Consider the following 16676-nt stretch of genomic DNA (forward strand, 5'->3'; position numbering starts at 1 on the left):
TTTTTTTTTAACGAGAACAAGGACATCATCCCCGGTGCACGCAATAATGGGAACGGTTGAGAGGCGTCTTTATATTGGCATGCCGAGAATCGTGCTTCGTCTTTTTCCATATACAAGCGCGCCCAAGCGCTTGTATATACCCAGTTTCGGAGAAGCAAGTTGGGAGCAGCGTTGTTGAAGCTACGGTTACACTGCGATAACGACGCGTTTATACGATCGAGGACAAAAGCCGCGCGGTCTTGGTTCAAGATGCATCTCGTATTGTTATGCGACGGGCCGGTAAACAACTGCTTACATTTGATGCCCTCGGTTAGAAAATAAACTCAAATACAGAAGAAAGCTTTCGTAGCATGTGGATGTATTGTGTATTGGACTCTGCGAGTGCGTGGTGTATCTCATACCTGGTAAACATGTGCGTATTAATCAAGCGTGTAGGCGCTCCGCATTGACCGGCATCCTTGCGTAATCCACGAATGAGCATATCTTGTCAACTATCCGACAAAAGCCCGTTGTGTAGAAAAATAGTTACGTACTATAAAAGCTAGAGGAGAATCTATAGCGCTGGTGGGTGCTTCATGACGCCCGCGTGTCGCTTTGTGTAGAAAAATTGACGAACTTTAAAGAAAGGCGAAGTATATAGTCTACGAGACTTCTATTTCTATACGCGATTTCTTTACAACACACGGTAAACGCTCAGGCCTTTCTAAAAGCAGCTTCGCCATGAGATAAATTGCGTTGTCTACTTATTATTACTGCACGGAATTCCGGTCGACATGAATCAGACCACAATGCGTATTGAAGATATCAAGTGCATCTTGTCAGCGTAATGTGATCCCGATGTCTACATTTGTAAACGTCTTTTTGCAGCGGTTTATATACAACTTCCGCCCCGCCGCGGTGGTCTAGTGGCTAAGGTACTCGGCTGCTGACCCGCAGGTCGCGGGTTCGATTCCCGGCTGCGGCGGCTGCATTTCCGATGGAGGCGGAAATGTTGTAGGCCCGTGTACTCAGATTTGGGTGCACGTTAAAGAACCCCAGGAGGTCAAAATTTCCGGAGCCCTCCACTACGGCGTCTCTCATAATCAAATGGTGGTTTTGGGACGTTAAACCCCACAAATCAATCAATCAATATATACAACTTCCAGAAACTCTTCATGTGTTGTCAAGGAAAGCAGACTGAAACGTATACAGACCGTAATATGAAACACAATAAGGCGTCAAAAGCGACACTGTAGCGTTCCCATAACGTACATGCAAGGACAGCACGATTTTTTGTTTCTACAGACTACGGAGCATACATGCATAAAGCGCCCAAAGACGTTCGTCGTATCTGATAAGAAGGCTATCGCAATACACGTATGTGCGAAGGTTCATTCGCAATGACTTTACATTAAATTAAGGAACTCAAGCTATCAAAGCTAGCAGAACGGAAACGTAGGCGTCAGTATATATGCGTCAACAGGGCTACAGAGCGTCAGCATCAGCTTTACAAAGTCGGCTAATGAATGAATGGGCATGCATCCTCGACGCCGGCGTATTGTGTACTGATCAAAGCGTCGTGCCGCGCGATCACAACCTTGTTGATTGTCGAAACCTTGTATTCAAATTTCAAGTTTCTTCAGGTATTTTACATGTCTTACATCAGTTTTGTTTATGTCCTCTACAGTTTGCTTCATTTGTCGGACACGCATATGCTTTATTGATTTCATTGCCTGCGCAAATTTTCGCTCATTTATGTTTTCCTGTACATGTTTTGCATGTAGAAACTTATTTATGCGTAATTTCTTATTGACTCTTTACTTTACACTGAGCACTGTGTTATTTTAGTGGGTTTTGTGTTTACAGGGGGCAGGCGCTTTGTCAGGCAAAAGTTTTATGCCTTTTCGCCGGTCCCCTAGGCAAATTGTACCTTCTTTTTTTTTTTGCTTTTGCCTGAAATAAACTTCAACTTCAACAATCTCTCAAAACATCACAAAAGGCGCGGCTTCGACACATAATGTATATACGCGCAAGTCCAGCCATGCTGCCTCGTGGGCGCTCCGTTGAAAGGTTCGCCGTGTTTCCCACCTGGCGTGGGCTTGGCGTGTCCAGAGCCGTTGCACGCCGCTGCCTACGTCCAGCTCTTTGATATATACGGCGCGGGGTGTGGTCAATACGATGGCCTCTATTAAGAGACCACGCTCTTACAGCCCACCACGTCTCGTCTCGTATGGAAGCAGGGGTTTTACTGCCGGCCTTGTCGTAATTTACGAGGTGACAATCAAGCCCATGTAATTCGGGCTATTTGTGCACAAATTAGACCCACAAAGCACAGGTCCGGCTTGGTGTGTGCACGACGCTATAGAGGTCCTGATCGATTCACCAGCGTGCTTTTGTTTGCACGGTTCATCGTTTAGCGTAGATATTTAATGCAGATACGACCGTTTTTTTCACGTGTTCTGCGTATATACACAAAGCCACATGCTTAGCCTTTCTCGTCTAACTTGTGTGTGCGGATCTGCCGCTGTATCGGCAGTTGCCTCTTGTGCCGTCGAAGCTATACGTGCAACCGCAGCCACGTGAGTGTAGGTAGCACGCGAAGAGCCGGTTTTCGCTCCGCGGGGAGAAACCTCGAGTCAGTTTCGGGCTCTGAAGTGCTGTATCAGAAGCATGTATAGCTGTCAAGGCTGACCGCATCAGAGCCCGAAACTGCCTCGAGATTTTGCCCCGCGGAGCGAAAACCGGCTTTCGCGTGCTCTATACACAGACGTGGCCGTGGTTCTGCAATTAGCAAGACTCATTGCTGGGCCAGTTGACTGACGTTATAAAGGCATGCGTATATTAGCGTAAGCTGGGGGAATTGTCTGCTTTCTCCTGTTTCCTTCTCCAGTCTTTGTTTCCCAGTTAACGCTAATGTGTTTCTGATTTACATACCGACTTCCTTGAAGGAAATGCCTTCCTGGGATTCTCTCGCATGCTTTGTGCAACGCGGGAAATACGATTATGTCCGCGATCAATCGATAACATCTGACCGAATTCAACGTGCCTCTGAAAATGACCTTCCGTACACTCTAAGCCAAAACGGAGCAACAGGGGTATAGGGGTTGCTCCTTTCAGAGAGCAATTGCATTGCCACTCCCATTACTCTCCTAAAAGGAGTAACTGCAGAGGGAGGAACCGTTGCTCTCCTTTCAGTTCCTCCTTCGGGGGATGAACAGTTACTCCCTCCAGTTCCTCCCTGCAGACCAACAGTTACTCCCACCAGTTGCTCCCTGCCGACCAACCCTTACTCCCACCAGTTGCTCTTCTAAGAGCAACAGTTACTCTTTACCGTTCCTCCCACGTGTTTGCAGTTACTCTCTGAAAACCAACTGCACATGCTTCCAGTTACTCCTTGGGGAAATGAGTATTTATCTCGAGTATGCTTGTCACACGCTTAACACATGGCGAGAGCTCCTTGGAAGAGCACTGCTTGGGTGCTTCTAACACAAAAAGTGGACAATATTGAAAGGAAAATAAATGCTTTATTGTTCTTTTTATGAGGCGACGTGTGACCACACGTAAAAGTAGACTTCGCCACACCACAGCCAGCACTAAACAAACACCATAATACATCAAAGGTTTTCTGCGTCATCCGTGGAAAAACAATCTTGAATTTCTAGCATAGGGCAGTCTGTGTCATCATTGGTGAGAGAAGGGCAACTTCTCCAATTCTGAAGAACTCAAGTTTCGCAGCTGGTGTTTCCATCAGGCTAGCGCAGCAGAACGTCACCGCAGGCATATGTGAAGCATCTCATTGCTGCAAGAAAAAAAATAGAAGTGTGAGGTTAAACATGCCAGAATCAATTCATAACAATGAGTCACACACACTGAAGCAGCGCTTACATTCTAGGATGTCTACTGCAAAACGAAATGTGAAAAAAAGGAAGGTTCGGCCAAACGTTACTTGGCAAGCCATATAAATGCTGATGTGGTAGACGCTCTTCACATGATGTCTCGGACAGCAATATTCTGGAAGAAAATGTGCAGCACCTCAACAAGGCATATTTGTAGCAGTTAAAGATACCCTTAGGTTCAGTTAACTTGTTTCCTATACACAGCTGAGTTACATTTCTATGAGCCCAGTCACCAATGGGCATTCTAAATGAGGTCATGTGTGTGGCAAATAACACGTACTGTCCGCTCATGTTAAAATACTTATTTAGCTCGTGCACATAGTTGCTCTCGATTCTACTGTTCTATCATACGCTGCTGCGTCTTGAATTGTGCAATACCTGTAGGCACAAGCCAAGCATGCAAAGCCTGCTTGAAAGCAACCATTTGCAGAGGCTACATGATAATCTTCAGTATATTTCTTTGTACCTGACGCAAACGGCTGGACAAAACTATAGACAAATAAATGTAGACCGTGCTACCTTCAATAAATGCTTTAAACTTGGAAAACTAGGGTGCATTTGTTCACTCGGTTGACGAGTCACAGCCACGAGATATGTAAACGAAGCAATATATCTTAAGGCATGCACAGATATTCTGATTCTTTGTTTGACAGTATCACAGATAGCTTGCCAATACATATATATTTGAAAGCAACAAGATGTGAAGCTTTTATTAGTTCAACGTCTTGTTGGTTCACAGCCAAACAGGTTACTGCTTGTTAGACAAATTGGAATAAGCACACCATGGTTTCCAAAAAAAAAAAAAGCATTATTAGAAGTTAGCTCCCGGTGTGAATGTCTGCCTATTTATTTTGTACTGCCTTCTACATGTGCCACAAAGACATTTGTTGAGGATGTGCTACCAGTCAAGCCAAGATCGCATACTTGGTCAATGTGATGGAAATACAAACATTAGAAACACTGCCACCTCTAGTAAGAGCATAACACTTCAGTATCTTGGACTAGCAAAGAGGTGCACAAGAAAGTTAAGCCCACTCTTGCGGAACTTTGAACGCGAATATTTCAGAGTGGGGGAGGTCAACATGCTGTGGCACTTTTAAACCCACGAAACATCTGCAGAAAACAGGGTAAAGGCAAGTCAAGAAACGCTGTAATGAAGGCCTGCGCATGGACAGCTTTGTGAATCTAGGCCCAAGTGTTATGCTTTGTGCAAGCCAAAATCCATGTAAATAGGGAAAGCATACTTTTAGGAGTACCAGCGTAAACAAATCTTGGCAGTTGGCTTTTTAGTACAAACAGCAATCCCTGCAATGAAAACATAAACATTTTATCTTAACGGTAACAGTGTGAGCACACACACGGGCCAGCGGAGCCATGTCGAATTGTCAGTGCCAGTGTAACCATGTGGCATAATGAACTATTCTCTGGCCAACACATGCACAGTTTGCCCCTAAAAAGCGATGCTTTCATATACGTAGTACAAAAAGTCTGCACTTACCAAAATTCACTTGCTTTCTGTACTTTAGCATCGTTGGGAGCATCTTTATCTGCAGTATAACCAAATTTGTGTCATATCCCTGAAAAAAAGTAAAAGACATGCATCAAATATTGTTTCATTTGGTAGCAGTGAAGTCAGGTTAAGAACAGCCAAGTGGGAATCAGCCGAATTATGTGCATGCGGCGAATCCCAAATGGCGTTATTGAGGTTGTCGAAATTTTCGTCGATTGGTATTAACGTCGATATGTGACTTCAACGGCATGCCAAGTTTTCACAGCGCATAAAGATTTCATGATGCAGAATAATGACAGCGCTAACGAGAACATACAGCATTTATGATTGTCTTTTACAATATTCAGTTTTGCTAAGGTTTTACATCACTAAAGAAATCTGAAAGATTTGGGTCATTCCTCCTCCAATTGTTCTGTCAATATGTAAACTGCTCGCTTGATGGTGCGCTTATAAAATAGTACGTTCAGCGCAGAGGTGAAGCAAGTGACGCAGTGATGTGGGCAGATTTTTTTTTTTTTAGGCGTGCGGGGAGGGGGGGGGGGGGTCCGCTTATCTGAATAGGCCGGGCAAGCGAATATGGTCGTCAATTTGGGCTCCCTACGCACGGCTTAAAAAAATTCTGTGCGCAACCGCCTGGCTATGCCAGTGAAGTGATGCGACAATAATTTGTTCACTTACTGATTTACATACACTTTACATCTCTAAAAAATGCGGTCCAAGGCCCCAACACTCAGCCGTTAACATTACATAAAGCCAATGGTAGAAAAGTGCCAGTATGAATGCAGCTACAACCCCGCCCCAATGTTTTTTCAAGCGAGGTAGTGTTGCGGAAATGAACTTTTAACTGCAAAAGTACACTGGCACTGCAGTGGTGACAGGGGAAGCAAGAGGGTATGCAGGCGGTAATAGAGGTAATTTAGTCCGATACGGCTAGCAATGGATACGGTGAATAAGAGCAAATCATTTCTCTTTCAATAGCGCAACCACTCAACAATGTATTGTAAGAGCATTAAATGTTGCTGGAAATGCCACTCACCTGCACGCTGATGCATGCACAGTCCTTTGTCCGACGAGCGAACAGGCTTGCAGATAGCTGAAGACGTGTTTACGATGTGTTTGTTCCACCCAGCAGCAAAATCCACAACTACTTCGCGCTCCATAAAGATAAATATACACTAACCTTCATCACGAATAAGCAGAAACGCAAATCTGCGGCACACACACACGATCAAAACATAGCTCACAAGCTCGCCCGTCCATGTGCTCGCCAACCACAGACCATATGAAAATGAGTAAGTAGTGCGAACGGGAACCTAGTTGCGCCGAAAAAAAAAAAAAACGTCCAGCAGTGGCAGCACAGGCGTCAGCGCAATAATTTCAGTGTGTTCTCCTAATACAATTATAAAAAAAAAACTAAGGTACACTAAAACTCATAAATAAATATAAAAAGTTGAGTGTAATTTTTATTTAGTGCTAGTCAACATAAACACTGAATAAAAATTACTTTGTAACTTATATCGTTTGCTACACCAGCGCCACTTTTGTCGTGCGGGCGCAGATGGCGCAGATTTGTCATTCTGCCCTCAAACTACACGGTGAAGCGTGCTACTAAGTGTATGGCTGATGAGAAGCGCGTCTGGGTCCGCTTTTTTTTTTTTTCTTCTCCGATATATCTGGGCGGGGGGGGGGGGGGGGGGGCTCCTTATGCACGTGTTTCGGTGCTTGATCGACTTGACGCCCTTACTTCGCGGACGAACGGCGTGTCTAGGCTTTTTTATCGTTGTTTTGCACGTGTTTCGGCATTCGGTCCGCTTTGACGTGCCAACTCTCCATTCTGCTGCTGCGTGTGTTAGGTATTTGCCGTACTGTATTCTCAGGCCTTCTGTGTTCAGCCAGCGCTGCTATCTTATTATCTACGGATGCTAAAATAAATCACTGTTTTGGTTTGGTGAAGTTTGGCACACAGAACCAACAATAATCTGGCCCATGAATATCAATGTGGGCGGCATGCATATTTTGTGTGCGGTGTCCTGCCGGGGAGTAACCGTTGCGTGACGAGAGCATTTACAGCGGTTCCTCCTTCCGTTGCTCCCTTACAAACTTTAGATGAATACAGTTGCTCCCCCATTCTCGAACAAGTCGGCCATCTTGTTCCGCTTGGTCTTTTCGGAGAGTAACAGTCGGTCTGAAGGAGTAAAAACAGCCGTTGCTCCCATTTTGGCCATTTTTGGCTTAGAGTGTAGCCAGCAATACCGCATTTGCTCACACGCGACTATAGCAGTGGCTAATTTTAATGATTGATTTGTGGGGTTTAACGTCCCAAAACCACTATTTTTGATTATGAGAGACGCCGTAGTGGAGGGCTCCGGAAATTTTGACCACCTGGGGTTCTTTAACGTGCACCCAAATCTGAGCACACGGGCTTACAACATTTCCGCCTCCATCGGAAATGTGGCCGCCGCAGCCGGGAATCGAACTGTGGCTAATTTTAGCTGCTAGATAACGCAAGACGTTGTCTTTGTTAATCCTCTGTCCAATGGCTGAGCTGTTCTCTTTTGCTGCTTTTCAAGGCTGCAATCTTCGCCGATTTCCAATGTTGAACGCGCTTTAAGCGATCCGTGAAAACTGGACGTGCCGCTTCAATGTACCGCTTCGGTTTCGTGGATTATATGCGGCAGGCCATATTATAGTGGCTGGCCACTATAGTTCACGCACAGGCTTGCTGACTGACTCTAAGACGGTGCAGACTATCAGCACTTTCTTACACCTGACGTTTCGGGGCGGTGTCTTCAATCGCTAAAAAGTGAGAACATTAAAAAAAAAAAGAGCCAGGTCTTCCCTGTTTGCCCATTTACATGCTGTATACCCGCCTGATCTCAGTGAACATATGTTGTAGGAACCGTAGAAAGTCTATGAATGTACAGAGCTTTGTGATCACGAAGTCGCATAGGGACGACCAATCAGTTCGTTATGTCCGGTATTCGTTATAACAGTAGAGGCGAAACTCGTGTCCAACGAATCAGCGATGTGGCTCGCGGAAGAGTCCTAAATACGGAATCGCATATATTGTGGCCTCGAAACCCATATAAACGAGATAATCCTTATCTGTCGCGTAGTGGCATTTTATTCCAAATAGACCAAAACATTCGAAGGTGAAATCGTAGAACGAAGTTTGCTCGGGAAAACAGGCCTGAAATGACAATTAGTTATGAAAAATGCGGTTGTGAATTCGATGAAAAAAATGCGCTTGCGAAGTCTTTCAATTTTAGTTTTTATTTTTTCAACCTATATTTCGAGTTTAGGCCCTTTTCGCAAATAATACATTTCTTCGTTACAGCCGATAGCTTGACGGCTGTCGCGTTCTCAGCTTTGTAATAAAAAAAAGAAATGCCACTGAAACGAAGCGTGACCAACCGACGTTCGTATTTAGTTCGCTATAACCGATAATTCGCAATATAGTATTCGTTATAACGACTGTAACGACCGTAGGTTAGACCGTAAAAAGAAATGTTGACCGCTATGCATGGTACATCTTTGACCTGTTCGACCCAAAGTTTCGCGTCGAAACCTAGCGAAGTCAGTTTTCTTTTCGTACCGTTTTTGCTACCCGTCAAAGGCGCGCTAATTACCGGTAAGAGTACACTGCGACCCAACAGGCGACCCGACAGGCCCATCGCGGCCCGTCAAAAAATAAAGCAGAGCAACCGAAAGTGCAGTAAAGTAACCAGACAGTAGCCTCCTTATAACCGAACCCCTTAGGTGCATCGCGTTTTTTTTTTTTTGTTCGTACCCCACGTGATACACGAACAGTCATCATCACCGTGGATGGGTGCATTCCGCGGCATCCGAAACGGGCAAGCGCTGTAGCCAACAATCTCAAAGCACAGCGCGAGTCTCTGTTCACCGCGTTACGACCTCTCTCCGTTGCCTCTGTGCACTCCTTTCGGTCTCTCAAAGGTTGAACAGTCATCAAGGGGAAGCCGCCGTCAAGGTCTTCTCAGAAGGCGCGCCGTAACCCCCGTCACGGATGATCTCCCGGCGTAATCACCGGCTGCTCGCCCACGTGTACAACGTTAAGAAAGACAGGCCCAACCTCTTGCAAGCCTTCTCGACAGCTTCGTCAATGACGGCTTGTCTGCCCCCCCCCCCCTTCCCCCACTTCTTCTTTCTGCCACAACGCAGCATCGACCGCGGCTCGTATTTCATTTGCAGTGGCTGGCTGCGGCTGAGGTGAAGACTGGAGGCTACCGAGAAGAGAACTAAAGAGAGAGGAAAAAAAAAAACAAACGACAAAGCACGAGAGAAAGCGAGAAGCGACGAGAGTATATAGGCCCACGGAGAAAACGGGGAACGTCTGTCTGGTCAGGCCAGACGAAAGACGTCGACCTCTTCTTCCAAATACGTGACGCAGTTTCGCCGCTACGTGACGAAAGCGAAAGAGAGGGGGAATAAAGGGGAGTACCAATAGACGGATGCTCTTAACTTCGTGACGTCACTAGATCGAAGTCTGCGGCGTTTACTGCAAGCCATGCCAAGCGGTCACCCACTGTTCGCAAAGTTTTTCGACCGCGAGGCTGACGCTATGTAACGCGTATAAGCCGACCGTCTGACGCAGTCGGGCGTATGTACTATACGCGTTGGCAGGTACGCGGTATACACACAAGCCGCGCCCCAACACGATCTTCATCTACCCGTCAATCAAAGCGTCGCTTGGCCGGTTGCCCGCAGCGGCGGGGTGTCCTTGTGTGAACGCTACCACCATTGATGCCCGAGGTGTACCGGCGGGGAGGGCTTTGGACTTAAGCAAACGCTGCGCTTGAGCGCAGGCCCTCCAACGTACGCGAACTCGCTTACACGGGGACGCGTGATTGCGGTTGTTCGCACCCGAATGGGGCACTTCTGAGTGCACTCACGCGCGACTGCTGCAGCCACTCGCTTGTTCGTCATTAAACGCCTCCTCGCGTCACCGGCCACACGCGACGACACGCGAACTTTGCACACACACACCTTTATGTACGTTCGCACCCTGTATAGACGGTGTACGCATGGGAAAAACCCGGCCACACCGATTCGCGCGTGTCAGTGCTCGTGTGTGTGTGTGTGTGGTTGTGATTCATCCACAACCGACTCTGCGCGAATATGCTGGCGTCGTTTTTTTTTTTTTCGCTAAGTATAGTGTCTGATTGCAGCTGTCGTCGCTCTGCTGTGAACTCTCTCGCTTCGTCTGTAGGCTTAGTCACCTTCTCGGTAGGTTATTGGCCCTTTTTCTTTCGAGCTCCGCGAGAACAAACGAGAAGAGACGAGAGCGTCGCGCACGGATTCGAAGTGAAAGTGTGGCTGCTGTCGCGGCGGCTTTTTATGCTCCGTGAAAGCACAGTATGTATAAATGTAGTGTCACGCATGGTCTACAGGGTTATCCATTGAATTTAGGGTATGTGGGGGGGTGGGGGGGGGTCGCGTTTTACCGCAGTGAGCCCCCTGCCCATGAGTCGAGCGCGATACAAGATTTGAAATTCACGCAGAAAAAAAGAAACTATCGAAATAAAGAAGAGGTGACGTAATTTTCAAAAGACCTTGCATGCCTTCAAGGCCCGGATTTCGAAACTTGCACAAGCCCGACTGAGCAAATGTGTAGAACAGACATGGCCCCCTTTTTGTTACACGCACACCTCTGGTGTCACGTTTATAAGTGGGAACACATAGACCGAGCTTCTCGCTTCGTGTCGGTGTAACTTTGGTGCTTCTGGTAAGCAATGTACGCTTGACAGTGAAATCCGTCAAATACGCTTTCGTAATTTGTACATTGATTAGTTTGTTTATAACTACTTTATCTTCTCTGCCTTCGGTTGCCAGGTATTCGTATACTTCTACGACTTGAACGTACCACCTAAACGAGCGCCGGCTTGCTCATATCATTACATAGAAGCGGTTCTTCTACCTAGTTCTATAAAATTCGCAAGCTGATTCCTGGCACTATATTTCAGTAGGTAGAAACCTCCCATGGTCCTTGTCGCCACTAATCACCGTGTTCAATTTTAGCGCTGCATCACTCATCAATCCGCAACTCTTCTAAGGTGCACAGCTTGAACCGCGGACAGCCACCGAAATTCGCAGGAACTACCTGTCACATGTTCGAGGGCCATCGAGCGCACAGAAAGGGCACCGCACGGACTGGAGGACGGAAGAGTTTAGAGTCGAAGCGCAGCACCGAAAAAAAAAAAAAAAAAGGTGGCCGGACAGCCAGCGGCGCATCTCGTGCGAGGGAGCCACGCTCAGCGTTGCGTGCGTTCAACGGAAGTACAGACAGGGCGCCTTTAATAGGGAACACGTATAGAGCGGCGCGCCCCGTATTAGCGAAACTACTGCCGCGGTGGCGTGATTCGTGGGCGGCGTCAACTCCCAACGGGAGAGCAGCAAGGGTGCGGGTGCAAAAAAAGAAAGGAAGACCAAGAAGAACGAAGTGGCGGCGGCGTTGATTGACGGGAAGGCAGCACAAGCGAGATGAGATCAAGGAAAGTGCCGGTCATCCAAACATCTTTGGTTTTTTTTTTTTTGTTTACCGTCTGCATATCGGACGCCTCCCTCTATGTGATGTTAAGCCTTCTTCACCGCAACAAGCGCCCGTAGGCGTGGACGCTTGCAGCAGGGTGACAGAGAGAAAGAAGGAAGGAAAGGGGGACATGTCGAATGCTGTAAGAGTGAAGCCACCATGCAGCGGCGGTCGTGGTAGTATAGCAACAAAATTTGCGGCAGGAAATTGCCCCGACGCACAAGGCATTTCGCGTGTGTTCCTTCGCCGTCTCATCCATATGTGCCTCAAGTCATCTTGTATAAACCTGACGACCCTTCCTCTCCCTCTGTCTACGTCTTTCGTACACTTACAAGAGGGCGAGGGGCAAGGGGGGGGGGGGGGGGGGTATAGGTCGTCAGACGTCTAGACGGGTGAATGGCTGCTCCTGTCCACGTCTATACAGTATGTTGAAACATAATGTATCGGTATCGGAGTAAAATACAGAAAGGATAGAATAAAACGCCGACGTGTATGAAGAAAGGGTTGATTCAGAGGCCGAGTACGTCGGGGAGGGAGGTGGATGGAGGAGTGAATGTGGAGTAAATTGATCGTGGGGTTACCGAGAAGTGAGGAGTAAATGGGGAATAAATTAGTCGTGAGGTTAGAGAAGAGAGGAGTAAATTTGGAGTAAATTGGTCGTGGAGTTACTGAGAAGTGAAGAGTGAATGTGGAGTACATTGATCGTGGCCTTATTGGGAAGTGAGGAGTAAATTTGTCGTGGTGTTACCGAGAAGTGAGGAGTAAATGTGGAGTAAATTTACCGTAGGGTTACCGAGAAGTTAATAGCCGTCACGGTAAGACTTACGACACACTTTCCGGGAACGATGCTAAATTTCTTTTAGGCCTTAGAGAAACGACTGGTCGAACGTTGGGTGAAAGTCGCGGGATCGAATCCAGGCAAACTCTTCGACTGAAGCGAAGTGCTACGAGCCCGTCTACTCAGATATAAGTGCTCGTTAGAGAACACCAGATGATAAAACACTTGCGGAGCCTTCCACTTAGGCGTCCCTCGTAATCATACGGCGATTTTAGGACGTAAGACGCAAGCAATTACTGTTATTATTAAAGCGATCAAAACAGTCGGAAGAAGGCATCGCAGCATGTGCTCCCTTGCGTGGCTCTGCGTTCGACTCTCCTTCCCTCAAAGACGCTCATACAGCGCGCATCATCGGACCCAACACAAGCCCCCCCAACTTCTGTGCGTGCCGGCTTCGCAGTTCAGGAACACGAAAATCATTTGCATGCGGTTTGTATGAATTAACCTTCGCACCGGCGGCACACCGTTCACAAGACCACCCGCCACGATTCGCGTCGCTCACGCCACCCCTGCGCAGCACGCGAGGTTTGTTTACTTCGTCCGTTTATAATACACCCCCTAACTCTCCTCCTTCGCATGCATCGTAGTTTCTTTTTTTTTTTTCACCTCGTTCTCGCTTTCGATCATCTGACTACTATCGCAAGCTCGGAAGATTCGTTAAGCCTGGTGGTAGCACAAGTCTGCACGTACGATGTATACAGTCGGCTTGGCTGTGCCTGCAATGACCGGCACGTAATGCTTGTACGGGATAAAAGGCTGTACTGAAACGAAAATGTGCGGTTGTCGTTGTCTTGCGTCAACTAAAAGACCAAGCACTTGAAGAGCCTATAGAAGATGTACTGCTAAGCGTGATCGCAGCCTATAAAATTAATCAATTAACCGGTTTTTAAAACCTACTTTCATTTCCTGTAATATACCCCGACGTCACGACACGCTATACGAGCGTCCCATCACGTGCTCGCTCAAGAAAGCGTGACCTTTCCACGGCCGCTCCGGTCAGCCAGCGTCGCACAAGCGGCCATATTTAACATGTCTGACACCTGACGTCATCACAACTAGCAAGGCTGGTGCGTGAGGTCACCATAATAGACACTGCAATCTAACGTCACGCCAGTTTAGATTTCAGCAGGTACGCCATGCGAAAATTGAATGTAACGTCAAGATATCCCACCAGGCCCCGCCGCGGTGGCCTAGTGGCTAAGGTACTCGGCTGCTGACCCGCAGGTCGCGGGCTCGAATCCCGGCTGCGGCGGCTGCATTTCCGATGGAGGCGGGAATGTTGTAGGCCCGTGTGCTCAGATTTGGGTGCACGTTAAAGAACCCCAGGTGGTAGAAATCTCCGGAGCCCTCCACTACGGCGTCTCTCCTAATCATATGGTGGCTTTGGGACGTTAAACATATAAGATATCCCACCAGAATTTCCCGAGCTTCACACTTGCTCGGAGCGAGTGTGAGCGGGAGGCCTTTATGGCGGAGTAAAGTCGGGCTCGGATTGTGGTGTTCGTGCCCGCGTAAACGTCACATTAACGTGCCCATTTAAACGCCCTTAAACGTTCCCATTCAAACGTGATATACACCGCACAACCAAATCGCTATACCACCCTGTGCATGTTCTTCACAGGACAAAGACATCTTTGACACCTATTTGTCCATTCAGTTACCTTGCTCCTGAGCATATCCACTCCGCCCTCTTCATACGCCTGTGTAGCTGCAGATGGGCTAATCTTATCCCGATCTTTCCGCACCTATCCGTCGTGACGTCACACGCGTAAATTGATTGATTGATATGTGGGGTATCATATCCCAAAATCACCGTATGATTATGAAAGACGACGTAGTGGAGGGCTCCGAAAATTTCGACGACTTGGGGTTCTTTAACGTGCACCCAAATCTGAGCCCACGGGCCTACAACATTTCCGCATCCATCGAAAATGCAGCCGCCGAAGCCGCGGGATTTGATCCCGCGACCTGCGGGTCAGCAGCAGAGTATCTTAGCCACTATAGTGGCTAAGATACTCAGCTGCTATAGTAGTATAGCAGATATAGTATAGTATAGTATAGTAGATACTATAGAGGCTAAGATACTCGTCGCGGTGGTCTCTATAGAGACCACCGCGGCGGGGCGTCACACGCGTAAAGAGGGTGAGCTATAGCCAATACAGTTTTTTGAAAGATTGCATAAAAAGTTTTGGAAAGCATTGTTGCATTAATATGACAAAAAAATGCCTTCAAGACCTTAACGTCACATCTACATTCACATCAGATCTCGGCGCAAAACTCGAACAATAAATTCTACAATGACCAAGCAAAGGACAACACGGTAGCGTCTGCGAATAATTTTAGCCTAAACAAATTGTCTGTTCCGCTTGGATTGACTTTTCATCCCCGGTAAACGAGTATACTGTAGTTTGGATGACATTCTTTACTAGTATAAACTGATTTGGCATTGCCCTGGCCCCGCTGTCGTCCGTTCAACGGCGGCACTGAAACGTTGCTTTGTCGAGGCTCCACACAAAGGCCTTCCATAGCGAGACGCTTTGTGTATGAAACTGCCAGGCTATACAGGGATGAAAGCAGGCCGCCATTCGGCGCTTCGTTAACTCACTCGAAAAGCCTTTAGTTGTCTGGTTTACCTATTCTATAGGCGCTGGTTCGGTTGTTATACTAGTAATTGTAGCGGACTATGTGGAGCGTCTCGCTCAGGCGAGCATCGTCGTTATCGAACATATATTTTCAATTCCTCCCGCTATTCATCCGTCGGCTAATGTACACGCACTATCCAATCAATCAATTAGGCGCATTCGACTTCGGCTTTGTACCGCGCTGGCCAGCTTTCTGACAGGACCATTTATATGGCGTCGGTTTGTCGAGCGTCTCCGAGTTTAGTGAATGCTGCTGCCTATATATGCGTGCAAGATTGGGAACCTCATTGCGATCTTTTCTGGACGATGTCCGCCGTGTTCTGAGCCAACCAGAGATGATGTATAGCTGCCTCGACGATCTGAGCTGCCAATAAGGCAACGTCCAAGATCAAATTTACTATCATAATGTAGATTCAATATCACTCGTTTCAGTCTGTTTTGGTCGTTGCGCCACTAAAGTTCACTCATCATCATTATAGCTGCCACTATTTTGTAGGCTTGATTTAGGCGACGAGGAAGGGTGTGTGTGATCAGTTCGGTCAGTCAATCGGCGCCCATGGATATGACGAACTTGGCAATGTGGCGAAAATTTTGAGGTGTGCACAAACGCACACTCCTGTCATTTCCCCTTCCTCCGTTTCGTTGCATCCAGCACTGACATCGTACTGACACCAAGTAGACTATACACGGATCAAAAAGCAGCGAGCCTAAAAAGAACAAAGCTAAATAAGCAAGTGTACAAAAAACCGCTGTCGCTATGGGTGACGGTTTTTCGCCTGTCTATTATTTCGTGGTTCCATTTCATTCGCAGCACCTCTATTTCTTTCTTTCGAAATCAACTGGCAATTAGACTTTTGCTTTCGCGCTCTACTTGCTGTCCGTTACAGCAAAACACTGCAGGTGCGTTTGCGTACGTGCGTGTATACGTAGGGTACATCTGCGTATAGTGCGCGCTCATTCCACACGGTCAGAGTAAGTGTACACTTTCCAACGTTTACAGTTCCTCCGCAAACACGAGAGGAGAAAAAAAAAAAGGGAAGCAAGAGTTATCGAAACAGGACAAACGATACAGGGCGGGGGATTTTTGCAACCGAAGTAAGTATAGGCAATACACTCCTGCAGACCTGGTCCGAACAAACTGCATGGACGGCCGCCGTGATTCGGCCAACGGACCGTGCATCGTAAACCGCCGTTTTCTCTCTCCAATTACTGGTGGAAAACTTCGGCGCTTTGACCCTCGAGCCCGGATAGGAATTACGTA

General features: G+C 47.3%; 2 protein-coding genes and 1 long non-coding RNA gene across 5 annotated transcripts in view; 1 reads left to right on the top strand and 2 right to left on the bottom strand.

Annotated features, from left to right (window-relative positions):
- Window positions 1-16676, bottom strand: part of LOC142774622 (TBC1 domain family member 2B-like) — a 199771-nt gene that overhangs the window by 39031 nt on the left and 144064 nt on the right. The window lies entirely within an intron of this gene.
- LOC119181356 (uncharacterized) overlaps window positions 1-16676 on the top strand; it is a 145350-nt gene that overhangs the window by 32770 nt on the left and 95904 nt on the right. The gene's annotated exons all lie outside the window — the stretch shown is intronic.
- On the bottom strand, window positions 3484-6777 carry LOC142774621 (uncharacterized). 3 transcript variants are annotated; one of them, XR_012886477.1, is made up of 4 exons: window positions 6422-6777; window positions 5374-5452; window positions 5120-5180; window positions 3484-3990 (listed from the first exon to the last, which is right to left on the bottom strand). It is a non-coding gene; the product is annotated as an uncharacterized LOC142774621 (long non-coding RNA). The 3 variants fall into 3 exon arrangements; XR_012886475.1 differs by lacking the exon at window positions 6422-6777 and having other exon boundaries at window positions 5374-6183; XR_012886476.1 differs by lacking the exons at window positions 5120-5180; window positions 6422-6777 and having other exon boundaries at window positions 5374-6183.

Source organism: Rhipicephalus microplus, chromosome 10 (assembly GCF_043290135.1).
Source record: "Rhipicephalus microplus isolate Deutch F79 chromosome 10, USDA_Rmic, whole genome shotgun sequence".
NCBI lineage: Eukaryota > Metazoa > Arthropoda > Arachnida > Ixodida > Ixodidae > Rhipicephalus > Rhipicephalus microplus.